This window comes from Rhinolophus ferrumequinum, chromosome 9 (genome assembly GCF_004115265.2).
Source record: "Rhinolophus ferrumequinum isolate MPI-CBG mRhiFer1 chromosome 9, mRhiFer1_v1.p, whole genome shotgun sequence".
NCBI classification, from domain to species: Eukaryota; Metazoa; Chordata; class Mammalia; order Chiroptera; family Rhinolophidae; genus Rhinolophus; species Rhinolophus ferrumequinum.
The window spans coordinates 24,245,400-24,262,848 of record NC_046292.1 but is presented as its reverse complement, the minus strand read 5'-3'; the positions used below and the strand labels follow the sequence as shown (position 1 = coordinate 24,262,848).

Sequence of the window (17,449 nt, the reverse complement as noted above, 5' to 3'; positions counted from 1 at the left end):
CTTGGCTGATCCCTGGGCTGGGAATTATCTGTGACCTTAGCTCATGATTCAAAAGTCTTACTTAAACTGGGTTTGCAGGCAGCAGGAGAGGTGACCAGTCTGACAATCTCCCACCAGACTTTTAGGTTTCTTTGGGAAAGGGCTCTCCAAACTCCTTTGTGCCATTTATGTCATGTGACGTCTTTAAACATCTCCCCGGGGAAAGGGAAAAGGCTTGGCTCTCAGTTTTAACTCTTTTGGGCCTGTAAATTCTACTTTCTGTGCCTCAGTTTCTCCCTTTGTACAAGGAGGAGACCCAGTGACCCTAAAGGGGTACAAGGAGAAGGGAATTGTTGGGTGAGTGTTGAATCAGAGCTACTTTAAGGTCTGTTCCTAGATAGGACAGTGGGTCTCCCAAACCCATACCTCATTACCCCAAAGCTTTCAAGATCAGAGAAGGAGGGGGAAGAGGAACAGGACTTTGAGGATGCACACTACTCGCCACCTCAACTTTTGCTCGTTCTGGGAAATCAGAATCCAGAACCAGCCCCTACCCCATATCTTCAGCCCCTCCCCTGCGGCTGCCCCAATGAGCCCCCCCACCCCCTTCCCTGCGTGTGCCCATTACAGCATCGCTGTGGGCGCCAACACGGATTCAAGCCAGGAACTGCTGCAGTCAGCTTTCCTCCGCCTCTCCTGGCTCCTGCAGCCTGTGTCCTGGCTCTGCAGCCTCTGGCTGTGCTCCGGACAGTACCCTTTTCTTCCTCCACCCCGCCCCAGCCTTGGCACAACCCCTGGCTCAGGGCCTAGAGGTGGGCGGGCACCGTGGGCACAGGTGGGGGGTCCCAGCAAAGTCGGCAGGTGTAGCGGGGTTCTCCCTCTTCACTGGAGATGCCTCGGCTGTAAGGACTGTGGGTGGAGGACGCCTGTCAGTGGCTCGGAGGCCGGGCACAGCGCCCCACCCTGGCAGGGGCTGGGGCAGAGGAAGGGGGCTCCTTGAACCGAGGCCAGGAGCTGAAGTCGGGTAGCTGACCGGGAAAACCTGAAGGAGAATCTCCTAAGGGGATGTGTCTGGGGGGCTTGTGTGTGACATTCAGGGTGTGACTGCCTCGATGGGGCGCGAGACCGTGTCTGAGACTGTGTGACTGTCTCCCCAATAGCCCGCCTCTGTGCTTAGGTCCTTGTGCCTAGGTCGGCTGTGAGTGGCCGTGACACTGTGTGCCTGTTCCTGGATCCCCGGCGGACACTAAGCCGGTGGTCCCGTGGGAGGGGACACTTATTTGAAACCCCCAGCTAGGCCTCCCCAGTGTTGCCGCTCAGCGAGGCGGGAGCTCCTCGGAGACCCCTGCAGCCGCCCGCCGGCTGCGACCTGGGCCCTCCTGGGTCCGGTGCGGGGGCGGGGAGTTCGGTCCCCCTCCCTCTCCGGACTCGAGGCTCGGCAGCCCTGCGCGGGGGCGGGGGCGGGGGCGGAGCGCGCGGGCGGGATCCCCCCGCCTCCCCTTCCTGGTCCCCGGGAAATCCAGCCTCCGTGGCTTGGCCGCCTCCCGCTCCGGCTCCCGCTGCCGCTCGGCGCTCGCTCGGGGCTCCGCAGCCGGCGCGGCCCCTCCGCTGGGGGCTCCGCAGTGCCGGGCCCCATCCCTGCCTGCCGGCCCGCCACCGCAGCGCCCCCGGCCCGGGCCGCCGGCACCATGTAACCCGGCCGGAGCCCGAGCTGGGCCAGGTAAGCCGCGGGGAGGGGTGGGGACGGGCCGCGCTCGCCGCGCCCTCTGCAGCGCCCCCATCCTCGGCCAGGCTGCGGCCCGGCGCCGCCCACGCCCCGGGCTCCAGCGGCCTCGGCTCCCGGCCCCGGGAGGGGCCAGGGCTGGGCCTCCTCCGCTGCTCCCACCCCCGCCCTCGCCCTCGCCCGGGTCTGGCGGCCCGCGGGCCTGGCCCGAGGGACGGGCGGGGTACCACTGGGAGCGAGGACCCACTCTCTGGGGTAGCGCCTCGGGGGCTGGCCAGCCCTTGCCCCGCCCGGCCCGGCAGGAGGCTTGGGTGAGGGAGGGAGTAGCCAGCTGGCTTGTTGGGGGGTGGGGGAGTGGTGGTGTTGGGGAGACCCGGAGAGAAGTTTCCTCTGCAGGTGTGTGAGTGTGAGTGCGTGTCACTGTGTGTCTGTGATGAGTGTGTGAGTGTGTGGGTCTGTGGGTGATTGTGCCAGTGAGTGTATACAGTGAGTGTGTGTGTCATTGTGGGTGTGTGCGTGTGTCATTGTGCGTGAGTTTGTGTGCGTGTTAGTGGGTGTATGCAGTGAGTGTGAAGGGTGTTGCTGTGTATGTATTCACGGACGTGTGTGTCACCACATGTGCCTGTGTATGTCCTGTGAGTGTGTATGTGAATGGATGTGTGTGTGCCAGTGTGACTGTGTCTCCATAAGTGGGTCCAGGTATCTATGGTCTGTATGAGTGTGTGTGTGTGTGTGTGTTGGTTGTGTGAGAATGTATCTGAGCAGGCTTCACTCTGAGTCACCCATACCTGAGCTTTTCCCCCCTCCCCCCTGGGGGATTCCAGGTAGTTGGGGGGCATGGGAAAGGGAGATCATACTTTGCAGAGGTCAGGGACTCCTCCCCAGGGACTCCTCATCTTCCCTCATACATACTCAGGCAAGAGCTGCATTGCACTCCCCCCTTGGTCCCCACCTTCACCTACCTCAGGGGGTACTTTCTGCGATGCTCTGGTTGTGTCCTTTCTGTTTGCTGGGGCCCATGGTGGTAGTGGGGTGTGAGGTGAGCTGGAGTGTGTGTGCTTCTTTTTGGGGCCTGGGAACTTGTGTCATCTCAGTAATGTTTCACCAAGGGACCTTTAGAGCCAGAAACCGAGGAGGCCAAGCTTCTGCCCTGTTCTTAGTCATCAGAGCAGGTGGCTGTCCCCCAAACTTCCAGGCCCTAAATTTCCAAGTTCTGGGTCATTGGTTCAGCCTGCTTGCTCTAGGTGGGTCTGTGCTGAAGCTCTTTGAAGTAATAATAATAATAAAAACAATGCCTTTATGTTAATGCAGGGCTTTTGAAAAAACGTTCCCCTCTCAACTCTTCTTATCTCGCTAATAGTGCTGGGAAGCAGGAAGGCCAGGTTAAGCCATATGAAATTGCCAATATTCAACTGTTTTTGTTTTTTTACCTGTAAAAACAACAGTTTCATGTAGTTCAGCCTAATATGGTGCCAATTTATAGATGAAGATGTTGAGGACTGAGAAATGAATTGCATTTCCCATAATCCCACACTGTTAGTGGTACAGAAAGCTTCCAACCCAGGTCATTTGGTGACACAAGGAGCTGGGTTGGGCGAAGGTTAGAGAATGTTGCTTCCTGCTGTGCTCTCTCTGACCCTGGGGGTACGGATCTCTATTTCTGCCCAGCATTCTCTGGGTTCTGGGGCTACTTCTGCACCCAGCTGCCAAGGCCTAAAAGGGAGAGAGAGAGAGAGAAGGAGGGGAGGGAGAGGCTTCGTGAGTTGGCAGTGAATCAGGGTCTAAAAAGGGAGCTGGGAGGGCTAGGGTGGCAGGTGTTTCTAAAAGGAACATGAACATAAGATGAACATCCTTGGATGCCACCCCCACATGCCTGACCCCCACTGCCCCACTGATCTGACAGGCAGTGCCCACTGCATTTTATGTCAGGGGGCTCATGTCCAAGAAGTGAGCTTGTATGTAGCTATCGAACGATGGCTAGGGGAGGAACCTTAGAATTAACTTGGTCCAACCTCTTAATTATAAAGTGAAGACACTGAAGCCCAGGAAGGGGAGGGGACTTGCCCAAGGTCACACAGCGAATTTGTGGGTTCTTGGCTAGTTTTAGCTCAGGAACTTTACAACTCTCCATGTTACTTTCCATTCCTGGAACCCTCCCCGCCCTCCTCCCTTCCCCATGCTCATTAGAATTGGGCATAGGGGATTTGGGGAGAAAAATTAAAGACTCAATAAGCCTGAGACTGTAAGTCCTTCAACCTGGTGCCCCTTTCCAAAGAGAGGGAGCTACAGATGTTCCTGGGGATGGGGATTCCTAGACGTATGTACCAGCAAGGTAGGACCTGGGCTTGTCTTGATTCCTGCTGGTGAGAGGCTGGCACTGCTGCAGGCCAGTCTCCCAGACTTTCTTCTGTGGCAGCGCCTGCTTTAAGCTACTGCCTGGCACCCCACATCATCTCTCTCCAGCTGATGCTGGGGCTTAAGCTGGCTGAGCTCCATTTTTCTTCATCCCACCCAGTTTCTGATGCATTTTGCCTCTAGCTAGCCTGACAATTCCTTACTTTATGGATTCTTGTTGGGTAGAGAAACTTCTGGGGCTTGTCTGATTTTGGAGTGGTCTGTAGTTACCATTGAACTCTTTTAAATTAAACCTTCCAGGAGTCTAGGGCAAATGCTAAGGATAATTGTTTCCATTTTACAGATGGGAAGACTGAAATTCAGAGAGGGACTTCTTGTTTGTTTGTTTTTTCTCTTAATCTACTAAGATCAGTAGCAGAGGTTTTTGGAGTGAGGGGATAAAGGGAGCAAATGCTTTTGTCTAGAGGGGCTTAAACAGACCCCTTCTAATGTCTTACCATCCCCATGGTCAGGAAACCTTTCCAGAGTCCGATTTCATTCCCTCTTGGTGGATTCAAAGCTTTGTCTCTCAGTGGGGGCTGGAAGAACAGCTGTGTACCCTCCACTATACAAGCATTATGTCTTGATTCCCTCTTTACCCACCCTCCCTCAGTTTGAAGGCTGCTGGCTCAGCGGGCCTCCTGCTGTCTGGGGAGTCTGGGTTTGAGCTGGGGTGAGGCAGTGGCACCATCGTTATGGTAACGAGCTGCCAGCTCATCGTTGCTAATAACTTGTCAAGTCCCTGGGCTCAAATGCAGTATGCCTTCCCACAAGCCCTTCTCCCCATGTCACAGAAAGATAAAGTGAGGCTGTGAGGGAGGGGCCTATGAATAAGGGAATCTTGGGTGATGGGTGGCCTTGTCCTTGGAGTTGTAGGTGAAGAGCTGAGGGAGGTCACTTTGGGGCTGGTTTACCCATATGCTTACATAAGTTTGCATGGGCTGTTATATGTCAATACATTCAGAACATATTTATATAAACCTGTACATGCTGGACGACATGTTCATGTGCTTTTACACAGCAGCCCACATGCACACATGCTTCCAAGCATCAGGACATGCTTGCGCATGAATACTGCCTCTACCATCTGCACATAAGGCCCCCAAGAAATCTGGGTTTGTGGGGGTGTCCAGGTATGTGGGTTGGGATCTGATCTTTTTCTGATGCCACTTCAAAGTATCTTGTTAACAAAGGGACAGAATGGTCCCAGGGTTTCTTCTTCCTTCCAGGCAAGAGCTCAGAATGGGAGAGGGCTGGGGATGGTGTGGGGGCCCGAAACTCCCAGCTCCCAAAGGCCACTGCCTCTTTGCCCTTTAAGCTCAGGTATCCTCTGCTCCCCTCACTCTCTATTCTTTCTCATCCTCTCCTCTTCCTGTGTGTAAATATTAAAGAGCTGAGCCTGCAGGGCTCATGTAGACATGGGGAGAGAATGAAATTAAAAAGGATTCCCTCGCCCCCATCCCGACACCCCCACCCTGCAGTCCCCCGCTCCTGCCTCCTTCCCTCTTCTTTCTCCCCTCCCCATCACTCAGTGCTTCTACAAGTCTCTCCTCCCCCCAGTCCAGATGGGAGCTGGCTCCTTCAGAAAGGGGGCTCAGAACAGGGTGTGGGGAGCTACCTCTCTCTGCCTCCCCTCACCACATCTGCCTACAGGGCTGGGAGCCCCTACGTGAGTATTTCTTTAATTTTTGGGGTGGTGGTTAGGAAAGAAAGTGGTTTTGAGAACCAGCTGTGAGTGGCGTTGTGAAGCGCAGGGCTGAAAGGAGGTGGGTGGGGTCCTGTCTCTAGGCTCCCTCAGGGAAGCCTCGTGTCTGGGTTTCTTTTCTCTCTTTGGACATAGACTGAAGGGAGGAGTACCAGGTGCCTCGGGTGGATGGGAGCGAGTGTGGGAGGGGCAGGGGAGAGGGGCTCCTGTTCTAAAGAGGGTGTGCAGTGGGGTAAGCCTGTGCATTTCTGGCAGGCTGGGTTTCGGGCACGCGGCCCGCAGTCTCTGGGAGCTGTCCCGAGTGCTGAAAGGGACTCGGAGGGGATTTGCTACTTTGGAACTATCCTGGGTCCTGAAAGGGGCTGCGTTGGGGGCCGATGATGGAAAGGCGGTTGGGCAGCGCTGAGGGCTCACTAGAAAAATTCTCCCAGATGACCCACTTTCCAAGGACAGAGTCCCTGGATGGAAAGACAGATTTGAGGGTCCTCCCTCTGGTTTTAGGCCTCACAATTACTGGTGGTATTTGGAAAAGGGATTCCTTTTTCCCTGTTTCAGTTCCCCCTCCCTTTTCCCAAACCACCCTACTGTTAGCATGGGGGTAGGGATGCAGGACGCTATTGTGGCTGTGAGCCCTCATCATAGTTTTTAGTATAACAAGCTTGGGGGCACTGGCACCAACCATTCTTCTACTGGGTCCCAGAAGTTCAGGCTCAAGGCAGTTCTGGATTAGGAGAGCTCACTTAGGTTTTGCCTGGAGTGGATAGAGCTAAAAAGTTCAGGAGAATTTGATTGACTATGTGGCATCCCTTTGCCCAGCATACTTTGGCGTTCAGGACAAGGGACAGTAAAACATTCTGCAAGCCTGTCTTACGCTCTGCCCACTTCAGCCACAGCTCAGAGCAGCATTTGGGAGAGGATTTTCTTGGGGAGGAAGATTTCTAAGCAAAGAATTCAGAGTGGGTGGGGTTTTTCAGTGCCATCGAGCTGAGAAGGAGGAGGCTCTTGGAGATGGGGCAATGGGAAAAGAGGAAGACCTGGTGGAAAAAAAATATTCAAGTTGGGGGATAGGGTCTAGGTTTCAATCCTCAGTTCCTTTGGAAATCTTTACCCCACTAACCTAGGGTCAGAGTCATCTCAATTTTGGGGGTTCTTAGTCTCTGTTTTTGTAATTCCGAAGGGAATAGGACAAGGAGTTATTTCTTCAGGTCCCTTCCCTTGTTATCCCAGGGGGATGAGAGCCAAATGTCAGGACATGCAGATGAGACTGTGGGGGAATAACAGGCAGGAAGGGTTGATGGCAGCTTCACCTCCCATCCCCAAGAGCACAATCAAATATTCAAATGGGATCCTTCTTGAGGGGAGAGGAAGGAGAAGTTTTCCAGATGATGGTAAGCAAAAATAGGTGTGGTAGGAAGTTCAAGAAAAGGGGTGGGTATTTAGGGACCCCAAACTGAACCAGTTCATCCCTTCCCAGATGTGACTTACAGTTCAATAAGGAGCCCCTCACCCGTCATATTTTTGATGTAACTCATCAAGATGATTCCTCCCATTCTCTAGCTGCTTGGGAAGAGCTGAATTTTCCTATGCTGTTGGTGCTGGGAGGTGGTGGGTGTGGGTGTGGGTGCCTGTTTGGGGAGGGGAGGTGTTTATGCTCCACTCAGCTCCCTTGGTTACATAACAGCTTTGATAAGACTTTACTTTGGAGCTGCTGCTACTGCCTGAAGCAGTCACCCCTCCACCCCCACATGGAATGCTGGAGGTCCACCCCCTTCTCCCTGGCCTCTTGGAGAGTCCTGCTATTCATGATCCAGTGTTTCAGCAGCAGCTTTCTTGCTGGGAGGTGTCTTCAGCTTGGCTCCCTGCTCCCTACCCAGCTCCTGTTTTTTAAATACTTGCTTCTTTTGTTATCTTGAGCCTAGGTCACCCCCTTTACATTTTTAAGCCTCTAGGTCTATCCTCTCCTTGAAAGGGCCTTTGGGCTGGGATGGGAGGGGTTCACTGAACATCATGAAGCTGCCCTCTAGGGAAGAAAGAGGCATCCTAGGAGATTTTAGGGCCCAGAGGTAATTTTCTTCCTTTGCTCCAATAACTGTTTTGGAATCTGGGAACAGTGGACCATACCCCGAGGTACTGGGAGGAAGGACTCTGGCCTTGATATTTTCTCTTCTAGAATTAAAGAGTTGTGTGGGTATACATGGAGGTGGGGACTGCTTCTTGGGCATACTCTGTTGATGATAGGAACAACTTTCCAAATGGAGAATTGGGAAACTGGCAAGAAGAGAGAGCAAATGAAAACTTGTGAAGTCACTTGGAGAGAATATGGACTCCTGGCTTTGTGCACAGGACAGAAGCCAGAGGAGGGGCTGGATATCACTGCTATTCCAGTGCAAGTGCATTTCTGCCCATGAGTGGGTATATCGCTGTGTATATGCACGTACATGTGTGAGTATGCTGTGTGAATGTGTACAAACATTTGTGAGTTTGTGTATGAGTGTATATGTGGACACATATACATATGTACATGTATGTATGACTTATGTATGCATCCATGTCTATATGTGACTGTAAAGGCAATTACTTAATTAAACCTATGTTTGTGTGTGTGTGTGTGTGTGTGTGTGGTGCTCACCCAGTGATGCACATATGTGAGTGTAAGTGTGAATGTGAACATATATGTGGGGACACATACATGCACACATGAATTATCAGCATATGACTGTATATAATGTACATAAGTTGAGTCATACATGTGAATAAATGTGACAGAGAGAAAGAATGAGACAGAGAGGGAAAGAGCGAGAGGGAGAGAGGTTCTGATTGAACATTGACGCTGCCCGAAAGTTGTTTTCCTACAATCTTGAACTCGATACACCCTGATGCCTGTGACTCTTTTCCAGAAAGCAGACTCCTTGAGGTCCCTCAAATTCTCATGTCATGGGGACCCAATTGTTCCCCACCACCATTCCTATGAAGGGAGTTTGCAGAGGAGAAACCTATACAGCCTTGGGGACAGCTGAGTAAGGGAGCCGAGCCTAAGCCGGATCAGAAGCTATGTTGTTCAGGAGTGTATGTGGGGAAAGAGTCTGGGAGCTTGAACATGAGCAGTACTACAGAAATTCCAAGACTCAAGCAGAACAAGTTGGGTTTAGAGGATGAAAGGGGCAGGGATATTACAGAGGTCCAAGTGTGTGTATAAGCCTCACACGTATGGGGCATGTGGCAATATGTGTGTACAGGTATACGTGTATGTTACTTGTCTATTAATTAATATGCATATCTCAACATAAATGCGCTAACATGTACACACATAAATGTACAGGAATTATATCAACACAGGAATTTGTCAATATGTACATACATGCTAACACACACATACCTATGAACAGAGTATACAGAAATTTGTGGGCATTCACACTGGCCTGAATGTAACATGTGTCCCTAACTCATCTGGGCTAGTAACAGCCTGGAATAGTCCCTTTTCCATCACATGTGCCTCACCCAATGCGGGCATTCATTCAACCAATGTTTATTTTATGCCTGTGGTGTGCCATGTACTCTCCTGGACACTGGTGGTGGTTCTTGAATTCAGGTAACTTACAATCTAGAGAAGGTAAAACACCTGGAACCAAGTAAGAAGAGTGTTAAGCATGGTAGGAGCCCATAAATGTCCATTAGGAGCTGTGGGGACCTATGAGGGGTGTGTCAGTTCTGGCGTGGGGAAAAGAGGGGTTTGGTAAAGGATCCATAGGAGAGGAGGTCTTTGAGCCGAGGCTTAATGGTCGAACCAGTGTTCATCAGATGGGCAACTGTAGGAAAAGGTTTCAGTGACAGGTGTCTCTATTTCCACCCTTGCCAGCCCCTCCTCCATAGACTCTCCCCCTAAATGCAGCTAGAGTAAGATGAGGTCATGTCTTTCAAGTGGCTTTACATTTCATTGGGAGTGAAATCCAAAGTGTTTAGTGGGTTCTGAGTAACGTAAGTGCTGTGAGTAAAATAGTCCCCAGTGAGGAACCTGGTCTTAGGTGCCACCCTACACAGGCTTCTTTTCAGTTTCACAAAGATGCTGAACACAGTCCCACCTTGAGGCTCTTGTACTAGCTTTTCCCTCAGTCTGAAGTGCTCCCCCCAGATACCCACCTGATTTGCTCCCTCACTTTATTCAAATTTTTGTTCAAGTCACTTTTTTGGAGAGGCCTCCCCCAAAGTCTATCTTAAATAGCCAAATGTCATTCTAGTCCCCTCACCCTACTTAAAATTTTTTTTCAGCACCTACCTCCTCCATTATTTTGTATATATTTTTTATCATCTCTCTTTTTCCACTAGAATATAAACTTCATGAAAACGGAAGCTTCATCTGTTTTGTGCATTGCTGTACCCAGTATGTCCGGAGGAGTTCCTGACTTGGAATTCCTCTTGAATAAACAAATTTTAGGGAGATCACACTGGCAGCCAGTGAGGAGAATGGATTGAGCTGGGCCAAGATGCAAGGCAGGGAGACCAGTGAGATACCTGTCGTAATAGCGTTAGTGAGAACGTAGGATGAGGGCGGCCTGATGTAGAGCACTGGCAGTGGAGGTGGAGATACAAACACACACACACGCATGAACACACACGCACACACACATGTGCAAGTATATATTTTAGCCAGTCAGGTCTACTGTCTTAGTCAGTAGGGGAAGGCTTAGGAAGAAAGTAGAAGTGTCTTAATGTGTATATGTGGCATATATGTCGTGTATGATACCCTCCAGCTAACCTGGCCTGCCCTTCTCCCATCCTTTGGATCTTGTCACCACCATCCCACCTATGTCTACCCCTGCCAGCTGGGCTGCAGAGGCTGCCATGCACAGGTCCCTCTGGTTTCATTAAAGTTAATGATACAGAGCTCCCAACTTAGGGAACAGAGGTAGGGGTAGGGAACAGGGTCCCGAACAGTGGGAAGGGTCTTAGCAAGTCAGAGCCACAGAGACTTAGAGACACTTGGAGACAGGCATGCGGACACTGAGAAGAGTGCTCAGAGTCAGGAGCTCAAGCCTGGCCCAGACTTCCTGAGGCCAAACACGGTAGGAGGTAGGACAGCATCCTCACACAGCATCTGTGGTATGGTCCCTACCTCCTCGCCTCCTTGCTTCCTTTCCTTGCTCCATTCCCACTCTTCTCTCCTGCTCGAGTGGGTGCCTTGGCCAGGTGTGGGCTTAGTAGGGAGGGAGTGGTCCCCCCAGGCTGTGATGTGAATTCAGGTATAGGGGACACCCAGGGAAAGGGGACCTGATTTCTAGAGGACAGGCTGGGGATTTGGTGGTAGTGAAGGACTCTCTGAATCTCAACTTTTGCCTGAGAATTTGGAGAATTGCGCTTGTGTTGCAGAATCAGGAACTGAGTTTAGACCCCAGGCAAGCCCAATCAGCTGCTAGTGTGAAGGCACTGGGACTTAAAATGTGGGGAAAGCTGGGAGATGAGAAATGGAGGAGGAAGTAGGAGTTGTAGGTCAGCCCCTCCCGGTGCCACTCCTTGACCTATAGGGAGAGGAGGGGAAGGCGTCAGACCTAAGATCTCCCAGACCTCCAAGCACGAGCCTGTGTTTGCCTCATTCCCGAGAGGCCAGTGCTAGAGCCCCTTTTGCAGGTTCTAGGGTGTACTGGGAGCCTTCTGCCAATCTCCTCTCTTATCTGGACTAGGGGCGGGGGCGCTGCAGCCGCTTCCCTCCCACCTGGGCTCTGAGCATGGGGGTTGGGACAAAACAGCCGCCAGAGCCGCCCACCTGCCCGCGGTGTCATGGCAACGACTCTGCCCACGTGGACGATGAGGAAAGGGAGGAGAGAAGAGAGGAGAGGAGAGGAGACTTCACGACAGACGTGAGAATGGGAGGGGGCTCCTCAGGGTCCTGAGTGCTGGAGTCCCCACCCCTCCAGCTTGGTACGGCCCTGGCGCCGTTCACCCCAGGGCCCCCAGGGCCTGGTGGGGCTTGTGCTCCAGTCCTGGCCTCAGAGTGTGCATGCCCTTGGGTATCCTGAGTATGATGACCTTGGCCTCCTGTGCTGGGAGCCCTGGCGGGTCCTGGGGAAAACGGGGCTTTGGCATGGGTAGACCTCTTCTTCTCTTCCCACCCTATAAGTCGGGCGGGGATGGTGCCTGGGGCTGAGGGGATGAGAGCCCGACCTACTTCTCCATTTTCTCACTATTTTTCAAAAGGAAAATGACCCACTTTTTAGCCAATCGGGCTGGAGCCCGTTCCCAGGCTGATTGCCTCAGCCCCCCCTGCCCAGGCCTCTACCCCATTCTCAGCCTATTGGCCACGTGTTGGACCCACTTCTTGAGGGAAGCAGGTGCACTTGTGTGGAGGGGTCCTTCCCTGCCATCTGTGTCAGGCTGGCGAGGGGTCTGTTCTGTGTGGGCCGGGGTGGGCCAGGGCTCCACTGATCCTACCTCAGCTCTACTTTGGGCAGACCCCATTGGTGGCCCTGGTCCTGGGCACTTTGAGTGTCTGGTCCGTTATTCCCATACTATACCAAGACTCACCTCTAGGAGGCGCAGGAAGGGTTCTGGGGAGGGTCAGAGGACTGTACCCCTCCTCTCACTCTATATAAGTGGGTAGTGGTGGGCAGTCATCCCGAGTTGCTCCATTTCCATGGAAGAGCCTGTGGTCCATCTGTCTGTCTGACTGCCAGAGAACCCACCTAGAGGGTTCTGTGCCTTTCTTCCCAAGCCCCTCCCTCCTCTCTAGGATATTGGTCTGGGCCTCAGAGCCCCCTCCCTCCCTCAGCTATACTGGCCTGGCTGGCTTGGGGGGTGATTAGGGGTTTAATTATTTAGTTTCTCCAGCTCAGTAGATTAATTCCATCCATCACAGGCAGGCCGAGCCTTCTACCTCTCTCAGGGCTGCCTGGCCAACCCCAGAGGGAGCGAGAATCATTGCTCACCTGGGCCTAGTATTGGATCTGGGAACAATGGATAAAATTCTTGTTGGGGGAGGATTTGGTGTATGACATTGAGCAGATGTGGGTGCGAAAGTGATGTGAAATGAAATTGTGTTTCTTTTGTATGGGGATAAACGTGGACATGTATATAAGGTTCTATATCTGGGCAGCTTCTGTGTGCACAAGCATCAGTATCCATTGGATGAAAATGCACATGCGTGTGAACCTTGTGGAAACAAGTTCGTGTGTTCTGTGCACATTGTATGATGATGACTATATATGTGAAGTCAAATGCTATGTGCGTTGTGTTGGATGACTCTGCATGGCTGTGTAATCTGCCTCTGGATGAACACACGTGTTCAGTTGTGAATAAGCAGTCTTGGGGACATGTATGCCCATGTGCAAGGGAGGCATGGCAGGGGTGGAGGTTTCCTGAGGCTGCATGATAAATCAGGGCACACTGGGGGTCTACCTGGTGACCGCATCAGACAAGTTTGGTTAGACAGACAGGCTGCTGCTTTCGACCTGCGAGGGCTTGGTCTCTTAGTGGTTGAGAGTGTCAGACCTGGACTCAGACCTAGATTCAAATCCCTCTTCCACCACGACTTGTGACCTTGGGCAGTTTTCTTTACATTTCTAAGCCTTAATTTCCTTATCTGTAAAGTGGGAGTAATAATGGTACCTCATGATAGTTGCAAGGACTATGTGAAAAAGTGTATCTAAAGCATTGAACTCAATGCCTGCTGAGTTGTAGGCTTTCTGAGCCTTAGACTTCAGAGTTGAAAGGCATCAGAGGTTGTTTGGCCTGAAATGTATTCAGTGCTTGAATCCATCGTATGCCATCCTCCAAAGTAGCCCTCCAACTTCTGTGTGCATGCCTCTCTGGACAGGATACTCCCAGATCTTTAGAGAGCCCAAATTACACTGGACCACCTCTGCCTGCTGGGGAGTTCAGGTCCAGCTGCAGGGTGTCGTTTCCCTCCTGTCCTCTCTTATTCTCCTCCTCTCCGTATGCCCCTGGGAGGGGTACTACTTCTTGATGGCTCAAACACTGACCCTGAACTTACTGAGCACTTACTATATGCCAGGTCTTGTCCATACAGAGATAGATTAGATGAATACTTGTTTTAGAGGCACTCATAGCTTGCAAACAAATGTTTACCCTACTTGTGTATGGGACCCAAGATGAGGTAGCAACCACTGTGTCCTGGGGTTGATGTGGAGGGTAGGTTTAAGGAATCTTTCTTGGAAGAGAGGACACCTGAACTGCATCAGAGGGCAAAGTTGGGAAGATAGGCATTCCAGGTTGAAGGATCTCACAGTCTGTGTTGCCTCTTCTCCCCATGCTCTCTCCCACAGTAGTCCTGGCTTTTGATAAGGCTAGAAGCCAGAGATGAGAGCAGGGGCTAAGATACCCTGGAGGCTGGGACAGGATCAGGCAGAGCTGGGGGGTGGGAGGTGCCACCACATGAACCTGGCAGTCAGTCAACTAACCACTCCGTGGGGTCCTGTGAGGCCCAGCCCTGTGCTTGGCTCCTCTGTGGGAGAGGCCCAAAGAAGGAGGTAGGCCCTAGTGCAAGCAGGCCCTGTCCTAACTCACAGAGAGAGCGTATAGGACAGTGTGCTAACCCAGGAGGAAGTCCTAGCTCTGAACTCCATCGGGGAACCAGACATTTGGGCCAGAAGGTAGAAAAGGCTATGGGCCTAGTCTGGCTGAAAAGCTGCTGCCCAATGGACCTCGCCATTAATTTGGGATCCTACTGTTGTTCTCTGATGGCCCTGGCAGGCTCAGGTCTGGCAGCATTCTGGTAGCGGAGGCAGCACCAGCTCAATTCTCATCAAATACATACAAATGAAAGAAGGCACTAGGGTGCTCAAGTCAGGAGAAGCCAATATATGGAGACATACGTGCCACTTGCCTTGGGCAGATCAGTTTATTTACTCATTGCCATAACCTTAGGAGGTAGGTATTGTTCTCCCTATTTCACAGACAAGAAAATTGAGGTTCAGATAAATAAAACAAGTTGTTTGTGGTCGTGCAGGTAGGCTGCAATATAAAGGTTGGAGGCAGAGGACCGTTTTTCTAATCCCAGCAACAAGGTCACTAGGCCTGCCCTTCCAGATTCCTGGAGTTGGAAGAGAGACCACCAGCCCTGCCTGAAGGGGTTGGTGTGGTCTGCAAATCAAAGGCCTCTAGTTCTCTCAGATGCCACCATCTTTGGCCACCAGGGTTGCTCTGCTGTCTCTGGCATGCTCAAGAGGTGGGAGGTCCTCAAAAGGCAAACAGAAATCCAGGCTGGATTTCTAATCCTGAATCCTCCAGGAGTTCTCTGAAGCCTCTAGAGCAGGGGTGTCCAAACTTTTTCCAACGTTTTTTACCAAGGGCCATATGCGGTAAAATACACAAATAGCCGGGCCACTCACTCGAGGTGAAGTACGTATTGCCTCACCTGGTTTATTTAAGTAAACTAAATATGTTTTTGGAATTTGCTGCGGGCCAATTAACAATGGATTGCGGGCCGCAGTTGGCCTGCGGGCCGCAGTTTTGTCACCCCTGCCCTAGAGGGAAAGGAGTGGAGGTCCTTTCTGTGGGCTGTTAGGCACAGGTGTAGAGTGGATGTGGGCAGCAAATGAAGAGTCATTTATGCAATAGATATTTTTTGAGCACCTGTTAGTGCCAGGCGTTGTTCTAGATACTGAGAATACTGCAGCACGTGAAGCAGACATAGTCCGTGCTCTCCCGGACCTTTATCTTCTGCTATGGGGAGGCATACTATAAACATGTAATAGCTAAAGAAAATAATTTCAAAGAGCGGCAAGTGCCATGAAGGCAACAAAACAGGTGATATAGAATGTACGTGGGGGGTGGGGCTCGACTCTAGTGAGTGAGTGGTCAGGGAAGGTGTCTCTGAGCTGAGACCCAAAAGATGAGACAGAGGAAGCCATGGGAATATCTGGGGCAGAGCGTTCCAGCAGAGAGAACATCAAGTGCAAAGCCCCCGGAGGTGGGATTTTCAAAGAGATGATAGGTAGTGTTGGTTATTCACAGGCGGAGCACTGTCCAATGGGTTCAGGAGATGGATTTAGACTTGGAACTGCCTAAATGTCTCTAGTGTTTGGGAGCAGTAGCCCATTTTCTGTAAAATTCCTACCCTAACGCCCCAGGAAGTGTTGATTAAATAAAGTAATGAAGGTGAATTTTTTCATTCACCTTTTTCATTCACCCCAACCCTCCCTCCTTCTATTTTGTTCTTCTTCCCTTTTCTGCTTTCTGGGTCAGTGAGAGTAGGAGAAGAAAGTTTTCCCCTGGGGTCCTAAGGGCTGAGTCTTTAGCAACTGGGCTGGGGTTGAGAGAGGCCCGGGACCAGGATACCAGCTCAGCTACAGAGGTTTTGCCGAAGGCACTGGGCAAAGCCAGTGTCAAAATGGTCCAGGGGACTTAGGCAGAACTGGATGCAGGAGGAGAGGGGGAGGGGGGGAGGAATGTCTATTTAGGGCTCAGGAGTGTGGGCTGCAGGTCAGAAGCGCTGTGTTCAGACTCCCCACTAGCTAGCCCTTTCACGGTAGACACCCAAGTTGCTATCAGGATGGTTGGGGGGAGTAGAGGACTGGACTCTAGAGGGAAATCGAGGCAGAATCCTGGCCATTCTGGTTAAGTCGACCCAGGGAAAGGGGATGGGTAGGCAAAGCCTGAAACTTTGAGGTCCCAAGAGCACACATGGCTCACCCACAGGCATGGAAGAACCCAGGCCTACAGCAGCAAAATGAGTCCCAGGCCTCACCTGCTAGAAGCTCTGCGATGTTGGAACTGGTATGGATATGATCTCATAGGCTCCAGTGTGAAGGGACTAGATAGGACTAATCCCCGGCAAGAGAGCAACTGTACCCCTTTGCTGCCATCTGGACAGTCATGCCCCGCTTGCAGCTCTCCCAGACTGCTTCGTGGGGAGGAGTGAGTCAGTTAATACTGGATTTTTGAAATCTTTATCTCTTCCCAGGGTATCACTTTGTGTCAACTTCTGAAACACAGGCATTTGTCAAACACACCTGAACCTCTGGTTGCTCAGGTATGGACAATCTTGAGTAGGAACTGCTTTTCCTCAGCAGAAGGTCTTTGGTCTTATTTGGCTGCTCCAAAGAGATTAAGTGACCTACCCAAGGACACACTGTAAACCAATGGAGGCAGACATGAAACTGAAAGTACAAATCGTGATAGCTACCTTCACTGAGTACTCACCATGGTACAGTACTGAGGGATTTATATGCTTTATCTCGTTAACCTTCACTTCATTAGCGTCTTTCTGATGGCTCTAATGTTACCCCATTTTACAGATGAGAAAATAGGCTAAGGGAGGTGAATCAGCTGCCTAAGTACACAGAGCTAGTAGGTGAGTGAAAGAGGCTTGAACCCAGGGAGTCTGACAGCAGTCTACGCCAGTAACTGTCTTGATCCAGGGACTTTGTGAGTCACCTAGGTCTCAAGAAAGAAAAATCAACGGATTTGGCTGGGCAGGGCCCTAGGGGAGAAGAAAACACTCTGACTCCTTCCTCAGCTGCCCTTTTTCTTCCCCCATTTTCCATTCCTTTTCTGGAAGGTAATTGCTTGGGGCAGTGACAACCTCCTAGCGAATTACACAGCTGGTTTCCCAGTGAGATTTGTAACAACAACCCCGCCAGCCTGGCAGCCCCCAGCAAGTTCCGGTTTAAGAAACTAATTGCTGGATTGTGTAGTTG

At 51.6% G+C, this 17,449-nt stretch overlaps 1 protein-coding gene across 4 annotated transcripts in view; it reads left to right on the top strand.

Annotated features, from left to right (window-relative positions):
• The first annotated feature begins 883 nt into the window (after window positions 1–883).
• Window positions 884–17,449, top strand: part of DLGAP3 (DLG associated protein 3) — a 58,207-nt gene continuing 41,641 nt past the window's right edge. The window contains exon 1 of one of the 4 annotated variants that reach the window (XM_033114080.1): window positions 884–1,003. The gene's annotated coding sequence lies outside the window, so the exon portion shown is untranslated. Of the gene's footprint in view, window positions 1,004–1,500; window positions 1,700–5,670; window positions 5,766–16,713; window positions 16,783–17,449 lie in introns of those variants that run through there. The other 3 variants (XM_033114077.1, XM_033114079.1, XM_033114078.1) reach the window with 3 other exon arrangements.